We start from the raw sequence: 16003 nt of genomic DNA on the forward strand, positions 1-16003 counted from the left end.
TCTTCTGCTTTCAAAATAAAATTAAAACAGGATGAATGCCCACACCTGAAAATACAATATATGCAATATTATGCATCATACTGATGCAACCTCCTTTCATACTGCATGTCAATTGACATCCTTACTTAAATGCACACCTTCTCAAGATTGCGCTTGACTGGCTTGGCAGGCACTCAGCTACAGCTGTTCTCTCAATACAATGTGTTCGTGTTGTAAAATATAGTTCCGGTCTGCCACAACATTGTGTGTTAGCAGGGACTGTCTGCGGCGCGCTGCTGTGTCCCGGGCTTTAGAGCAGAGAGAGAGACAGGTCAAAGGTAAATATAAAAGTCAGAAACGGATATTGCCTTCCCTTTAAGTAGAGTGTCAGGGACAGCTTCCCTCGCTTACGGCCATACTAGCCTGAATACGCCCGATCTCGTCCGATCTCGGAAGCTAAGCAGGCTTGGGCCTGGTCAGTACTTGGATGGGAGACTGCCTGGGAATACCAGGTGCTGTAAGCTTTTGCACCTTTTACACACCAGAGGGCGACAAAGCACGAGTTTTAACTTTGGATACACACAATTTCATCATTATTTCAGATTTTACTTCCCCAAATACACAGACATACAATAGATGTTGTTCTCCAACGAAAACGGTCCTAAGTAACTAGGATACATTCGTAAATAAATTGAGCATCACGGGTAAAACGAACTAAAGTTGCCTCATCTTTTTCGTCAATAAGTGACACAATTACAGCAACACAAAACTGAACTCCACCGTACAAAGTTCAATGCTCACAAGGAACCTCATTCAACACACACGGTTCATTTCCCATTCATGCAAAGCACGAAAGTGTAAAACTTGGGAACATACTTGAGACTAAAGATTACATTCAATCTCATTCAAGGCACGAATGGTGCACTGAAATACAAGAGCTGCTGGATTTGTGTGTTTTCTTACCCCCTCACTATAGTTTTTCAAATGTTTAAACAACTGCACTTATATTCAAGGTTTGTTTTTCTTCATGTATTTTACTGGTTTACATTTCTCTCAGCAGCCTGTTGAATGATTCTTCTGCTTTCAAAATAAAATTAAAACAGGATGAATGCCCACACCTGAAAATACAATATATGCAATATTATGCATCATAGTGATGCAACCTCCTTTCATACTGCATGTCAATTGACATTCTTACTTAAATGCACACCTTCTCAAGATTGCGCTTGACTGGCTTGGCAGGCACTCAGCTACAGCTGTTCTCTCAATACAATGTGTTCGTGTTGTAAAATATAGGTCCGGTCTGCCACAACATTGTGTGTTAGCAGGGACTGTCTGCGGCGCGCTGGTGTGTCCCGGGCTTTAGAGCAGAGAGAGAGACAGGTCAAAGGTAAATATAAAAGTCAGAAACGGATATTGCCTTCCCTTTAAGTAGAGTGTCAGGGACAGCTTCCCTCGCGTACGGCCGTACTAGCCTGAATACGCCCGATCTCGTCCGATCTTGGAAGCTAAGCAGGCTCGGGCCTGGTCAGTACTTGGATGGGAGACCCCCTGGGAATACCAGGTGCTGTAAGCTTTTGCACCTTTTACACACCAGAGGGCGACAAATCACGAGTTTTAACTTTGGATACACACAATTTCATCATTATTTCAGATTTTACTTCCCCAAATACACAGACATACAATAGATGTTGTTCTCCAACAAAAACGGTCCTAAGTAACTAGGATACATTCGTAAATAAATTGAGCATCATGGGTAAAACGAACTAAAGATGCCTCATCTTTTTCGTCAATAAGTGACACAATTACAGCAACACAAAACTGAACTCCACCGTACAAAGTTCAATGCTCACAAGGAACCTCATTCAACACACACGGTTCATTTCCCATTCATGCAAAGCACGAAAGTGTAAAACTTGGGAACATACTTGAGACTAAAGATTACATTCAATCTCATTCAAGGCACGAATGTGAATGAAACGGGATGAAATAACTGAAATTATGCCTGCCCTCGAACTGTGATGATGGACTACCCGACTCGCCAATAATATTGGGTTCTGGTGCACTGAAATACAAGAGCTGCTGGATTTGTGTGTTTTCTTACCCCCTCACTATAGTTTTTCAAATGTTTAAACAACTGCACTTATATTCAAGGTTTGTTTTTCTTCATGTATTTTACTGGTTTACGTTTCTCTCAGCAGCCTGTTGAATGATTCTTCTGCTTTCAAAATAAAATTAAAACAGGATGAATGCCCACACCTGAAAATACAATATATGCAATATTATGCATCATAGTGATGCAACCTCCTTTCATACTGCATGTCAATTGACATTCTTACTTAAATGCACACCTTCTCAAGATTGCGCTTGACTGGCTTGGCAGGCACTCAGCTACAGCTGTTCTCTCAATACAATGTGTTCGTGTTGTAAAATATAGTTCCGGTCTGCCACAACATTGTGTGTTAGCAGGGACTGTCTGCGGCGCGCTGCTGTGTCCCGGGCTTTAGAGCAGAGAGAGAGACAGGTCAAAGGTAAATATAAAAGTCAGAAACGGATATTGCCTTCCCTTTAAGTAGAGTGTCAGGGACAGCTTCCCTCGCTTACGGCCGTACTAGCCTGAATACGCCCGATCTCGTCCGATCTCGGAAGCTAAGCAGGCTCGGGCCTGGTCAGTACTTGGATGGGAGACCGCCTGGGAATACCAGTTGCTGTAAGCTTTTGCACCTTTTACACACCAGAGGGCGACAAATCACGAGTTTTAACTTTGGATACACACAATTTCATCATTATTTCAGATTTTACTTCCCCAAATACACAGACATACAATAGATGTTGTTCTCCAACGAAAACGGTCCTAAGTAACTAGGATACATTCGTAAATAAATTGAGCATCACGGGTAAAACGAACTAAAGTTGCCTCATCTTTTTCGTCAATAAGTGACACAATTACAGCAACACAAAACTGAACTCCACCGTACAAAGTTCAATGCTCACAAGGAACCTCATTCAACACACACGGTTCATTTCCCATTCATGCAAAGCACGAAAGTGTAAAACTTGGGAACATACTTGAGACTAAAGATTACATTCAATCTCATTCAAGGCACGAATGATGCACTGAAATACAAGAGCTGCTGGATTTGTGTGTTTTCTTACCCCCTCACTATAGTTTTTCAAATGTTTAAACAACTGCACTTATATTCAAGGTTTGTTTTTCTTCATGTATTTTACTGGTTTACATTTCTCTCAGCAGCCTGTTGAATGATTCTTCTGCTTTCAAAATAAAATTAAAAAAGGATGAATGCCCACACCTGAAAATACAATATATGCAATATTATGCATCATAGTGATGCAACCTCCTTTCATACTGCATGTCAATTGACATTCTTACTTAAATGCACACCTTCTCAAGATTGCGCTTGACTGGCTTGGCAGGCACTCAGCTACAGCTGTTCTCTCAATACAATGTGTTCGTGTTGTAAAATATAGGTCCGGTCTGCCACAACATTGTGTGTTAGCAGGGACTGTCTGCGGCGCGCTGGTGTGTCCCGGGCTTTAGAGCAGAGAGAGAGACAGGTCAAAGGTAAATATAAAAGTCAGAAACGGATATTGCCTTCCCTTTAAGTAGAGTGTCAGGGACAGCTTCCCTCGCGTACGGCCGTACTAGCCTGAATACGCCCGATCTCGTCCGATCTTGGAAGCTAAGCAGGCTCGGGCCTGGTCAGTACTTGGATGGGAGACCCCCTGGGAATACCAGGTGCTGTAAGCTTTTGCACCTTTTACACACCAGAGGGCGACAAATCACGAGTTTTAACTTTGGATACACACAATTTCATCATTATTTCAGATTTTACTTCCCCAAATACACAGACATACAATAGATGTTGTTCTCCAACAAAAACGGTCCTAAGTAACTAGGATACATTCGTAAATAAATTGAGTATCATGGGTAAAACGAACTAAAGATGCCTCATCTTTTTCGTCAATAAGTGACACAATTACAGCAACACAAAACTGAACTCCACCGTACAAAGTTCAATGCTCACAAGGAACCTCATTCAACACACACGGTTCATTTCCCATTCATGCAAAGCACGAAAGTGTAAAACTTGGGAACATACTTGAGACTAAAGATTACATTCAATCTCATTCAAGGCACGAATGTGAATGAAACGGGATGAAATAACTGAAATTATGCCTGCCCTCGAACTGTGATGATGGACTACCCGACTCGCCAATAATATTGGGTTCTGGTGCACTGAAATACAAGAGCTGCTGGATTTGTGTGTTTTCTTACCCCCTCACTATAGTTTTTCAAATGTTTAAACAACTGCACTTATATTCAAGGTTTGTTTTTCTTCATGTATTTTACTGGTTTACGTTTCTCTCAGCAGCCTGTTGAATGATTCTTCTGCTTTCAAAATAAAATTAAAACAGGATGAATGCCCACACCTGAAAATACAATATATGCAATATTATGCATCATAGTGATGCAACCTCCTTTCATACTGCATGTCAATTGACATTCTTACTTAAATGCACACCTTCTCAAGATTGCGCTTGACTGGCTTGGCAGGCACTCAGCTACAGCTGTTCTCTCAATACAATGTGTTCGTGTTGTAAAATATAGTTCCGGTCTGCCACAACATTGTGTGTTAGCAGGGACTGTCTGCGGCGCGCTGCTGTGTCCCGGGCTTTAGAGCAGAGAGAGAGACAGGTCAAAGGTAAATATAAAAGTCAGAAACGGATATTGCCTTCCCTTTAAGTAGAGTGTCAGGGACAGCTTCCCTCGCTTACGGCCGTACTAGCCTGAATACGCCCGATCTCGTCCGATCTCGGAAGCTAAGCAGGCTCGGGCCTGGTCAGTACTTGGATGGGAGACCGCCTGGGAATACCAGTTGCTGTAAGCTTTTGCACCTTTTACACACCAGAGGGCGACAAATCACGAGTTTTAACTTTGGATACACACAATTTCATCATTATTTCAGATTTTACTTCCCCAAATACACAGACATACAATAGATGTTGTTCTCCAACGAAAACGGTCCTAAGTAACTAGGATACATTCGTAAATAAATTGAGCATCACGGGTAAAACGAACTAAAGTTGCCTCATCTTTTTCGTCAATAAGTGACACAATTACAGCAACACAAAACTGAACTCCACCGTACAAAGTTCAATGCTCACAAGGAACCTCATTCAACACACACGGTTCATTTCCCATTCATGCAAAGCACGAAAGTGTAAAACTTGGGAACATACTTGAGACTAAAGATTACATTCAATCTCATTCAAGGCACGAATGATGCACTGAAATACAAGAGCTGCTGGATTTGTGTGTTTTCTTACCCCCTCACTATAGTTTTTCAAATGTTTAAACAACTGCACTTATATTCAAGGTTTGTTTTTCTTCATGTATTTTACTGGTTTACATTTCTCTCAGCAGCCTGTTGAATGATTCTTCTGCTTTCAAAATAAAATTAAAAAAGGATGAATGCCCACACCTGAAAATACAATATATGCAATATTATGCATCATAGTGATGCAACCTCCTTTCATACTGCATGTCAATTGACATCCTTACTTAAATGCACACCTTCTCAAGATTGCGCTTGACTGGCTTGGCAGGCACTCAGCTACAGCTGTTCTCTCAATACAATGTGTTCGTGTTGTAAAATATAGTTCCGGTCTGCCACAACATTGTGTGTTAGCAGGGACTGTCTGCGGCGCGCTGCTGTGTCCCGGGCTTTAGAGCAGAGAGAGAGACAGGTCAAAGGTAAATATAAAAGTCAGAAACGGATATTGTCTTCCCTTTAAGTAGAGTGTCAGGGACAGCTTCCCTCGCTTACGGCCATACTAGCCTGAATACGCCCGATCTTGTCCGATCTCGGAAGCTAAGCAGGCTTGGGCCTGGTCAGTACTTGGATGGGAGACCGCCTGGGAATACCAGGTGCTGTAAGCTTTTGCACCTTTTACACACCAGAGGGCGACAAATCACGAGTTTTAACTTTGGATACACACAATTTCATCATTATTTCAGATTTTACTTCCCCAAATACACAGACATACAATAGATGTTGTTCTCCAACGAAAACGGTCCTAAGTAACTAGGATACATTCGTAAATAAATTGAGCATCACGAGTAAAACGAACTAAAGTTGCCTCATCTTTTTCGTCAATAAGTGACACAATTACAGCAACACAAAACTGAACTCCACCGTACAAAGTTCAATGCTCACAAGGAACCTCATTCAACACACACGGTTCATTTCCCATTCATGCAAAGCACGAAAGTGTAAAACTTGGGAACATACTTGAGACTAAAGATTACATTCAATCTCATTCAAGGCACGAATGTGAATGAAACGGGATGAAATAACTGAAATTATGCCTGCCCTCGAACTGTGATGATGGACTACCCGACTCGCCAATAATATTGGGTTCTGGTGCACTGAAATACAAGAGCTGCTGGATTTGTGTGTTTTCTTACCCCCTCACTATAGTTTTTCAAATGTTTAAACAACTGCACTTATATTCAAGGTTTGTTTTTCTTCATGTATTTTACTGGTTTACATTTCTCTCAGCAGCCTGTTGAAAGATTCTTCTGCTTTCAAAATAAAATTAAAACAGGATGAATGCCCACACCTGAAAATACAATATATGCAATATTATGCATCATAGTGATGCAACCTCCTTTCATACTGCATGTCAATTGACATTCTTACTTAAATGCACACCTTCTCAAGATTGCGCTTGACTGGCTTGGCAGGCACTCAGCTACAGCTGTTCTCTCAATACAATGTGTTCGTGTTGTAAAATATAGTTCCGGTCTGCCACAACATTGTGTGTTAGCAGGGACTGTCTGCGGCGCGCTAGTGTGTCCCGGGCTTTAGAGCAGAGAGAGAGACAGGTCAAAGGTAAATATAAAAGTCAGAAACGGATATTGTCTTCCCTTTAAGTAGAGTGTCAGGGACAGCTTCCCTCGCTTACGGCCATACTAGCCTGAATACGCCCGATCTCGTCCGATCTCGGAAGCTAAGCAGGCTCGGGCCTGGTCAGTACTTGGCTGGGAGACTGCCTGGGAATACCAGGTGCTGTAAGCTTTTGCACCTTTTACACACCAGAGGGCGACAAAGCACGAGTTTTAACTTTGGATACACACAATTTCATCATTATTTCAGATTTTACTTCCCCAAATACACAGACATACAATAGATGTTGTTCTCCAACGAAAACGGTCCTAAGTAACTAGGATACATTCGTAAATAAATTGAGCATCATGGGTAAAACGAACTAAAGTTGCCTCATCTTTTTCGTCAATAAGTGACACAATTACAGCAACACAAAACTGAACTCCACCGTACAAAGTTCAATGCTCACAAGGAACCTCATTCAACACACACGGTTCATTTCCCATTCATGCAAAGCACGAAAGTGTAAAACTTGGGAACATACTTGAGACTAAAGATTACATTCAATCTCATTCAAGGCACCAATGTGAATGAAACGGGATGAAATAACTGAAATTATGCCTGCCCTCGAACTGAGATGATGGACTACCCGACTCGCCAATAATATTGGGTTCTGGTGCACTGAAATACAAGAGCTGCTGGATTTGTGTGTTTTCTTACCCCCTCACTATAGTTTTTCAAATGTTTAAACAACTGCACTTATATTCAAGGTTTGTTTTTCTTCATGTATTTTACTGGTTTACGTTTCTCTCAGCAGCCTGTTGAATGATTCTTCTGCTTTCAAAATAAAATTAAAACAGGATGAATGCCCACACCTGAAAATACAATATATGCAATATTATGCATCATAGTGATGCAACCTCCTTTCATACTGCATGTCAATTGACATCCTTACTTAAATGCACACCTTCTCAAGATTGCGCTTGACTGGCTTGGCAGGCACTCAGCTACAGCTGTTCTCTCAATACAATGTGTTCGTGTTGTAAAATATAGTTCCGGTCTGCCACAACATTGTGTTTTAGCAGGGACTGTCTGCGGCGCGCTGGTGTGTCCCGGGCTTTAGAGCAGAGAGAGAGACAGGTCAAAGGTAAATATAAAAATCAGAAACGGATATTGCCTTCCCTTTAAGTAGAGTGTCAGGGACAGCTTCTCTCGCTTACGCCATACTAGCCTGAATACGCCCGATCTCGTCCGATCTCGGAAGCTAAGCAGGCTCGGGCCTGGTCAGTACTTGGATGGGAGACCGCCTGGGAATACCAGGTGCTGTAAGCTTTTGCACCTTTTACACACCAGAGGGCGACAAATCACGAGTTTTAACTTTGGATACACACAATTTCATCATTATTTCAGATTTTACTTCCCCAAATACACACACATACAATAGATGTTGTTCTCCAACGAAAACGGTCCTAAGTAACTAGGATACATTCGTAAATAAATTGAGCATCATGGGTAAAACGAACTAAAGTTGCCTCATCTTTTTCGTCAATAAGTGACACAATTACAGCAACACAAAACTGAACTCCACCGTACAAAGTTCAATGCTCACAAGGAACCTCATTCAACACACACGGTTCATTTCCCATTCATGCAAAGCACGAAAGTGTAAAACTTGGGAACATACTTGAGACTAAAGATTACATTCAATCTCATTCAAGGCACGAATGTGAATGAAACGGGATGAAATAACTGAAATTATGCCTGCCCTCGAACTGTGATGATGGACTACCCGACTCGCCAATAATATTAGGTTCTGGTGCACTGAAATACAAGAGCTGCTGGATTTGTGTGTTTTCCTACCCCCTCACTATAGTTTTTCAAATGTTTAAACAACTGCACTTATATTCAAGGTTTGTTTTTCTTCATGTATTTTACTGGTTTACGTTTCTCTCAGCAGCCTGTTGAATGATTCTTCTGCTTTCAAAATAAAATTAAAACAGGATGAATGCCCACACCTGAAAATACAATATATGCAATATTATGCATCATAGTGATGCAACCTCCTTTCATACTGCATGTCAATTGACATCCTTACTTAAATGCACACCTTCTCAAGATTGCGCTTGACTGGCTTGGCAGGCACTCAGCTACAGCTGTTCTCTCAATACAATGTGTTCGTGTTGTAAAATATAGTTCCGGTCTGCCACAACATTGTGTGTTAGCAGGGACTGTCTGCGGCGCGCTGCTGTGTCCCGGGCTTTAGAGCAGAGAGAGAGACAGGTCAAAGGTAAATATAAAAGTCAGAAACGGATATTGCCTTCCCTTTAAGTAGAGTGTCAGGGACAGCTTCCCTCGCTTACGCCATACTAGCCTGAATACGCCCGATCTCGTCCGATCTCGGAAACTAAGCAGGCTCGGGCCTGGTCAGTACTTGGATGGGAGACCGCCTGGGAATACCAGGTGCTGTAAGCTTTTGCACCTTTTACACACCAGAGGGCGACAAATCACGAGTTTTAACTTTGGATACACACAATTTCATCAATATTTCAGATTTTACTTCCCCAAATACACACACATACAATAGATGTTGTTCTCCAACGAAAACGGTCCTAAGTAACTAGGATACATTCGTAAATAAATTGAGCATCATGGGTAAAACGAACTAAAGTTGCCTCATCTTTTTCGTCAATAAGTGACACAATTACAGCAACACAAAACTGAACTCCACCGTACAAAGTTCAATGCTCACAAGGAACCTCATTCAACACACACGGTTCATTTCCCATTCATGCAAAGCACGAAAGTGTAAAACTTGGGAACATACTTGAGACTAAAGATTACATTCAATCTCATTCAAGGCACCAATGTGAATGAAACGGGATGAAATATCTGAAATTATGCCTGCCCTCGAACTGTGATGATGGACTACCCGACTCGCCAATAATATTGGGTTCTGGTGCACTGAAATACAAGAGCTGCTGGATTTGTGTGTTTTCTTACCCCCTCACTATAGTTTTTCAAATGTTTAAACAACTGCACTTATATTCAAGGTTTGTTTTTCTTCATGTATTTTACTGGTTTACATTTCTCTCAGCAGCCTGTTGAATGATTCTTCTGCTTTCAAAATAAAATTAAAACAGGATGAATGCCCACACCTGAAAATACAATATATGCAATATTATGCATCATAGTGATGCAACTTCCTTTCATACTGCATGTCAATTGACATCCTTACTTAAATGCACACCTTCTCAAGATTGCGCTTGACTGGCTTGGCAGGCACTCAGCTACAGCTGTTCTCTCAATACAATGTGTTCGTGTTGTAAAATATAGTTCCGGTCTGCCACAACATTGTGTGTTAGCAGGGACTGTCTGCGGCGCGCTGGTGTGTCCCGGGCTTTAGAGCAGAGAGAGAGACAGGTCAAAGGTAAATATAAAAGTCAGAAACGGATATTGCCTTCCCTTTAAGTAGAGTGTCAGGGACAGCTTCCCTCGCTTACGGCCATACTAGCCTGAATACGCCCGATCTCGTCCGATCTCGGAAGCTAAGCAGGCTCGGGCCTGGTCAGTACTTGGATGGGAGACCGCCTGGGAATACCAGGTGCTGTAAGCATTTGCACCTTTTACACACCAGAGGGCGACAAAGCACGAGTTTTAACTTTGGATACACACAATTTCATCATTATTTCAGATTTTACTTCCCCAAATACACAGACATACAATAGATGTTGTTCTCCAACGAAAACGGTCCTAAGTAACTAGGATACATTCGTAAATAAATTGAGCATCATGGGTAAAACGAACTAAAGTTGCCTCATCTTTTTCGTCAATAAGTGACACAATTACAGCAACACAAAACTGAACTCCACCGTACAAAGTTCAATGCTCACAAGGAACCTCATTCAACACACACGGTTCATTTCCCATTCATGCAAAGCACGAAAGTGTAAAACTTGGGAACATACTTGAGACTAAAGATTACATTCAATCTCATTCAAGGCACCAATGTGAATGAAACGGGATGAAATATCTGAAATTATGCCTGCCCTCGAACTGTGATGATGGACTACCCGACTCGCCAATAATATTGGGTTCTGGTGCACTGAAATACAAGAGCTGCTGGATTTGTGTGTTTTCTTACCCCCTCACTATAGTTTTTCAAATGTTTAAACAACTGCACTTATATTCAAGGTTTGTTTTTCTTCATGTATTTTACTGGTTTACGTTTCTCTCAGCAGCCTGTTGAATGATTCTTCTGCTTTCAAAATAAAATTAAAACAGGATGAATGCCCACACCTGAAAATACAATATATGCAATATTATGCATCATAGTGATGCAACCTCCTTTCATACTGCATGTCAATTGACATCCTTACTTAAATGCACACCTTCTCAAGATTGCGCTTGACTGGCTTGGCAGGCACTCAGCTACAGCTGTTCTCTCAATACAATGTGTTCGTGTTGTAAAATATAGTTCCGGTCTGCCACAACATTGTGTGTTAGCAGGGACTGTCTGCGGCGCGCTGGTGTGTCCCGGGCTTTAGAGCAGAGAGAGAGACAGGTCAAAGGTAAATATAAAAGTCAGAAACGGATATTGCCTTCCCTTTAAGTAGAGTGTCAGGGACAGCTTCCCTCGCTTACGGCCATACTAGCCTGAATACGCCCGATCTCGTCCGATCTCGGAAGCTAAGCAGGCTCGGGCCTGGTCAGTACTTGGATGGGAGACCGCCTGGGAATACCAGGTGCTGTAAGCTTTTGCACCTTTTACACACCAGAGGGCGACAAAGCACGAGTTTTAACTTTGGATACACACAATTTCATCATTATTTCAGATTTTACTTCCCCAAATACACAGACATACAATAGATGTTGTTCTCCAACGAAAACGGTCCTAAGTAACTAGGATACATTCGTAAATAAATTGAGCATCATGGGTAAAACGAACTAAAGTTGCCTCATCTTTTTCGTCAATAAGTGACACAATTACAGCAACACAAAACTGAACTCCACCGTACAAAGTTCAATGCTCACAAGGAACCTCATTCAACACACACGGTTCATTTCCCATTCATGCAAAGCACGAAAGTGTAAAACTTGGGAACATACTTGAGACTAAAGATTACATTCAATCTCATTCAAGGCACGAATGTGAATGAAACGGGATGAAATAACTGAAATTATGCCTGCCCTCGAACTGAGATGATGGACTACCCGACTCGCCAATAATATTGGGTTCTGGTGCACTGAAATACAAGAGCTGCTGGATTTGTGTGTTTTCTTACCCCCTCACTATAGTTTTTCAAATGTTTAAACAACTGCACTTATATTCAAGGTTTGTTTTTCTTCATGTATTTTACTGGTTTACGTTTCTCTCAGCAGCCTGTTGAATGATTCTTCTGCTTTCAAAATAAAATTAAAACAGGATGAATGCCCACACCTGAAAATACAATATATGCAATATTATGCATCATAGTGATGCAACCTCCTTTCATACTGCATGTCAATTGACATCCTTACTTAAATGCACACCTTCTCAAGATTGCGCTTGACTGGCTTGGCAGGCACTCAGCTACAGCTGTTCTCTCAATACAATGTGTTCGTGTTGTAAAATATAGTTCCGGTCTGCCACAACATTGTGTGTTAGCAGGGACTGTCTGCGGCGCGCTGGTGTGTCCCGGGCTTTAGAGCAGAGAGAGAGACAGGTCAAAGGTAAATATAAAAGTCAGAAACGGATATTGCCTTCCCTTTAAGTAGAGTGTCAGGGACAGCTTCCCTTGCTTACGGCCATACTAGCCTGAATACGCCCGATCTCGTCCGATCTTGGAAGCTAAGCAGGCTCGGGCCTGGTCAGTACTTGGATGGGAGACCGCCTGGGAATACCAGGTGCTGTAAGCTTTTGCACCTTTTACACACCAGAGGGCGACAAAGCACGAGTTTTAACTTTGGATACACACAATTTCATCATTATTTCAGATTTTACTTCCCCAAATACACAGACATACAATAGATGTTGTTCTCCAACGAAAACGGTCCTAAGTAACTAGGATACATTCGTAAATAAATTGAGCATCATGGGTAAAACGAACTAAAGTTGCCTCATCTTTTTCGTCAATAAGTGACACAATTACAGCAACACAAAACTGAACTCCACCGTACAAAGTTCAATGCTCACAAGGAACCTCATTCAACACACACGGTTCATTTCCCATTCATGCAAAGCACGAAAGTGTAAAACTTGGGAACATACTTGAGACTAAAGATTACATTCAATCTCATTCAAGGCACCAATGTGAATGAAACGGGATGAAATAACTGAAATTATGCCTGCCCTCGAACTGAGATGATGGACTACCCGACTCGCCAATAATATTGGGTTCTGGTGCACTGAAATACAAGAGCTGCTGGATTTGTGTGTTTTCTTACCCCCTCACTATAGTTTTTCAAATGTTTAAACAACTGCACTTATATTCAAGGTTTGTTTTTCTTCATGTATTTTACTGGTTTACGTTTCTCTCAGCAGCCTCTTGAATGATTCTTCTGCTTTCAAAATAAAATTAAAACAGGATGAATGCCCACACCTGAAAATACAATATATGCAATATTATGCATCATAGTGATGCAACCTCCTTTCATACTGCATGTCAATTGACATCCTTACTTAAATGCACACCTTCTCAAGATTGCGCTTGACTGGCTTGGCAGGCACTCAGCTACAGCTGTTCTCTCAATACAATGTGTTCGTGTTGTAAAATATAGTTCCGGTCTGCCACAACATTGTGTGTTAGCAGGGACTGTCTGCGGCGCGCTGGTGTGTCCCGGGCTTTAGAGCAGAGAGAGAGACAGGTCAAAGGTAAATATAAAAGTCAGAAACGGATATTGCCTTCCCTTTAAGTAGAGTGTCAGGGACAGCTTCCCTCGCTTACGGCCTTACTAGCCTGAATACGCCCGATCTCGTCCGATCTCGGAAGCTAAGCAGGCTCGGGCCTGGTCAGTACTTGGATGGGAGACCGCCTCGGAATACCAGGTGCTGTAAGCTTTTGCACCTTTTACACACCAGAGGGCGACAAAGCACGAGTTTTAACTTTGGATACACACAATTTCATCATTATTTCAGATTTTACTTCCCCAAATACACAGACATACAATAGATGTTGTTCTCCAACGAAAACGGTCCTAAGTAACTAGGATACATTCGTAAATAAATTGAGCATCATGGGTAAAACGAACTAAAGTTGCCTCATCTTTTTCGTCAATAAGTGACACAATTACAGCAACACAAAACTGAACTCCACCGTACAAAGTTCAATGCTCACAAGGAACCTCATTCAACACACACGGTTCATTTCCCATTCATGCAAAGCACGAAAGTGTAAAACTTGGGAACATACTTGAGACTAAAGATTACATTCAATCTCATTCAAGGCACCAATGTGAATGAAACGGGATGAAATAACTGAAATTATGCCTGCCCTCGAACTGAGATGATGGACTACCCGACTCGCCAATAATATTGGGTTCTGGTGCACTGAAATACAAGAGCTGCTGGATTTGTGTGTTTTCTTACCCCCTCACTATAGTTTTTCAAATGTTTAAACAACTGCACTTATATTCAAGGTTTGTTTTTCTTCATGTATTTTACTGGTTTACATTTCTCTCAGCAGCCTGTTGAATGATTCTTCTGCTTTCAAAATAAAATTAAAACAGGATGAATGCCCACACCTGAAAATACAATATATGCAATATTATGCATCATAGTGATGCAACCTCCTTTCATACTGCATGTCAATTGACATCCTTACTTAAATGCACACCTTCTCAAGATTGCGCTTGACTGGCTTGGCAGGCACTCAGCTACAGCTGTTCTCTCAATACAATGTGTTCGTGTTGTAAAATATAGTTCCGGTCTGCCACAACATTGTGTGTTAGCAGGGACTGTCTGCGGCGCGCTGGTGTGTCCCGGGCTTTAGAGCAAAGAGAGAGACAGGTCAAAGGTAAATATAAAAGTCAGAAACGGATATTGCCTTCCCTTTAAGTAGAGTGTCAGGGACAGCTTCCCTCGCTTACGGCCATACTAGCCTGAATACGCCCGATCTCGTCCGATGTCGGAAGCTAAGCAGGCTCGGGCCTGGTCAGTACTTGGATGGGAGACCGCCTGGGAATACCAGGTGCTGTAAGCTTCTGCACCTTTTACACACCTGAGGGCGACAAATCACGAGTTTTAACTTTGGATACACACAATTTCATCATTATTTCAGATTTTACTTCCCCAAATACACAGACATACAATAGATGTTGTTCTCCAACGAAAACGGTCCTAAGTAACTAGGATACATTCGTAAATAAATTGAGCATCATGGGTAAAACGAACTAAAGTTGCCTCATCTTTTTCGTCAATAAGTGACACAATTACAGCAACACAAAACTGAACTCCACCGTACAAAGTTCAATGCTCACAAGGAACCTCATTCAACACACACGGTTCATTTCCCATTCATGCAAAGCACGAAAGTGTAAAACTTGGGAACATACTTGAGACTAAAGATTACATTCAATCTCATTCAAGGCACGAATGTGAATGAAACGGGATGAAATAACTGAAATTATGCCTGCCCTCGAACTGTGATGATGGACTACCCGACTCGCCAATAATATTGGGTTCTGGTGCACTGAAATACAAGAGCTGCTGGATTTGTGTGTTTTCTTACCCCCTCACTATAGTTTTTCAAATGTTTAAACAACTGCACTTATATTCAAGGTTTGTTTTTCTTCATGTATTTTACTGGTTTACATTTCTCTCAGCAGCCTGTTGAATGATTCTTCTGCTTTCAAAATAAAATTAAAACAGGATGAATGCCCACACCTGAAAATACAATATATGCAATATTATGCATCATAGTGATGCAACCTCCTTTCATACTGCATGTCAATTGACATCCTTACTTAAATGCACACCTTCTCAAGATTGCGCTTGACTGGCTTGGCAGGCACTCAGCTACAGCTGTTCTCTCAATACAATGTGTTCGTGTTGTAAAATATAGTTCCGGTCTGCCACAACATTGTGTGTTAGCAGGGACTGTCTGCGGCGCGCTGCTGTGTCCCGGGCTTTAGAGCAG

At 41.7% G+C, this 16003-nt stretch overlaps 14 non-coding genes across 14 annotated transcripts; all 14 read left to right on the forward strand.

The window, feature by feature from the left end:
- The first annotated feature begins 384 nt into the window (after positions 1-384).
- LOC136756067 (5S ribosomal RNA) lies at positions 385-503 on the forward strand. The gene has a single exon (XR_010818170.1). It is a non-coding gene; the product is annotated as a 5S ribosomal RNA (ribosomal RNA).
- Positions 504-1436: 933 nt separating this feature from the next.
- Positions 1437-1555, forward strand: LOC136757356 (5S ribosomal RNA). The gene has a single exon (XR_010819385.1). It is a non-coding gene; the product is annotated as a 5S ribosomal RNA (ribosomal RNA).
- Positions 1556-2577: 1022 nt separating this feature from the next.
- On the forward strand, positions 2578-2696 carry LOC136757254 (5S ribosomal RNA). Its single transcript, XR_010819291.1, has one exon. It is a non-coding gene; the product is annotated as a 5S ribosomal RNA (ribosomal RNA).
- A 933-nt stretch (positions 2697-3629) lies between these two features.
- On the forward strand, positions 3630-3748 carry LOC136757357 (5S ribosomal RNA). Its single transcript, XR_010819386.1, has one exon. It is a non-coding gene; the product is annotated as a 5S ribosomal RNA (ribosomal RNA).
- Positions 3749-4770: 1022 nt separating this feature from the next.
- LOC136757255 (5S ribosomal RNA) lies at positions 4771-4889 on the forward strand. The gene has a single exon (XR_010819292.1). It is a non-coding gene; the product is annotated as a 5S ribosomal RNA (ribosomal RNA).
- A 933-nt stretch (positions 4890-5822) lies between these two features.
- On the forward strand, positions 5823-5941 carry LOC136756372 (5S ribosomal RNA). Its single transcript, XR_010818461.1, has one exon. It is a non-coding gene; the product is annotated as a 5S ribosomal RNA (ribosomal RNA).
- A 1022-nt stretch (positions 5942-6963) lies between these two features.
- LOC136756801 (5S ribosomal RNA) lies at positions 6964-7082 on the forward strand. The gene has a single exon (XR_010818860.1). It is a non-coding gene; the product is annotated as a 5S ribosomal RNA (ribosomal RNA).
- A 1022-nt stretch (positions 7083-8104) lies between these two features.
- Positions 8105-8222, forward strand: LOC136757304 (5S ribosomal RNA). Its single transcript, XR_010819338.1, has one exon. It is a non-coding gene; the product is annotated as a 5S ribosomal RNA (ribosomal RNA).
- A 1022-nt stretch (positions 8223-9244) lies between these two features.
- LOC136757507 (5S ribosomal RNA) lies at positions 9245-9362 on the forward strand. Its single transcript, XR_010819523.1, has one exon. It is a non-coding gene; the product is annotated as a 5S ribosomal RNA (ribosomal RNA).
- A 1022-nt stretch (positions 9363-10384) lies between these two features.
- On the forward strand, positions 10385-10503 carry LOC136755913 (5S ribosomal RNA). The gene has a single exon (XR_010818021.1). It is a non-coding gene; the product is annotated as a 5S ribosomal RNA (ribosomal RNA).
- Positions 10504-11525: 1022 nt separating this feature from the next.
- Positions 11526-11644, forward strand: LOC136755687 (5S ribosomal RNA). The gene has a single exon (XR_010817802.1). It is a non-coding gene; the product is annotated as a 5S ribosomal RNA (ribosomal RNA).
- Positions 11645-12666: 1022 nt separating this feature from the next.
- LOC136756502 (5S ribosomal RNA) lies at positions 12667-12785 on the forward strand. The gene has a single exon (XR_010818582.1). It is a non-coding gene; the product is annotated as a 5S ribosomal RNA (ribosomal RNA).
- Positions 12786-13807: 1022 nt separating this feature from the next.
- Positions 13808-13926, forward strand: LOC136757032 (5S ribosomal RNA). Its single transcript, XR_010819080.1, has one exon. It is a non-coding gene; the product is annotated as a 5S ribosomal RNA (ribosomal RNA).
- Positions 13927-14948: 1022 nt separating this feature from the next.
- LOC136756878 (5S ribosomal RNA) lies at positions 14949-15067 on the forward strand. The gene has a single exon (XR_010818932.1). It is a non-coding gene; the product is annotated as a 5S ribosomal RNA (ribosomal RNA).
- The last annotated feature ends 936 nt before the right edge of the window (positions 15068-16003 follow it).

The sequence above is a fragment of the Amia ocellicauda genome, chromosome 8, assembly GCF_036373705.1.
Source record: "Amia ocellicauda isolate fAmiCal2 chromosome 8, fAmiCal2.hap1, whole genome shotgun sequence".
NCBI lineage: Eukaryota > Metazoa > Chordata > Actinopteri > Amiiformes > Amiidae > Amia > Amia ocellicauda.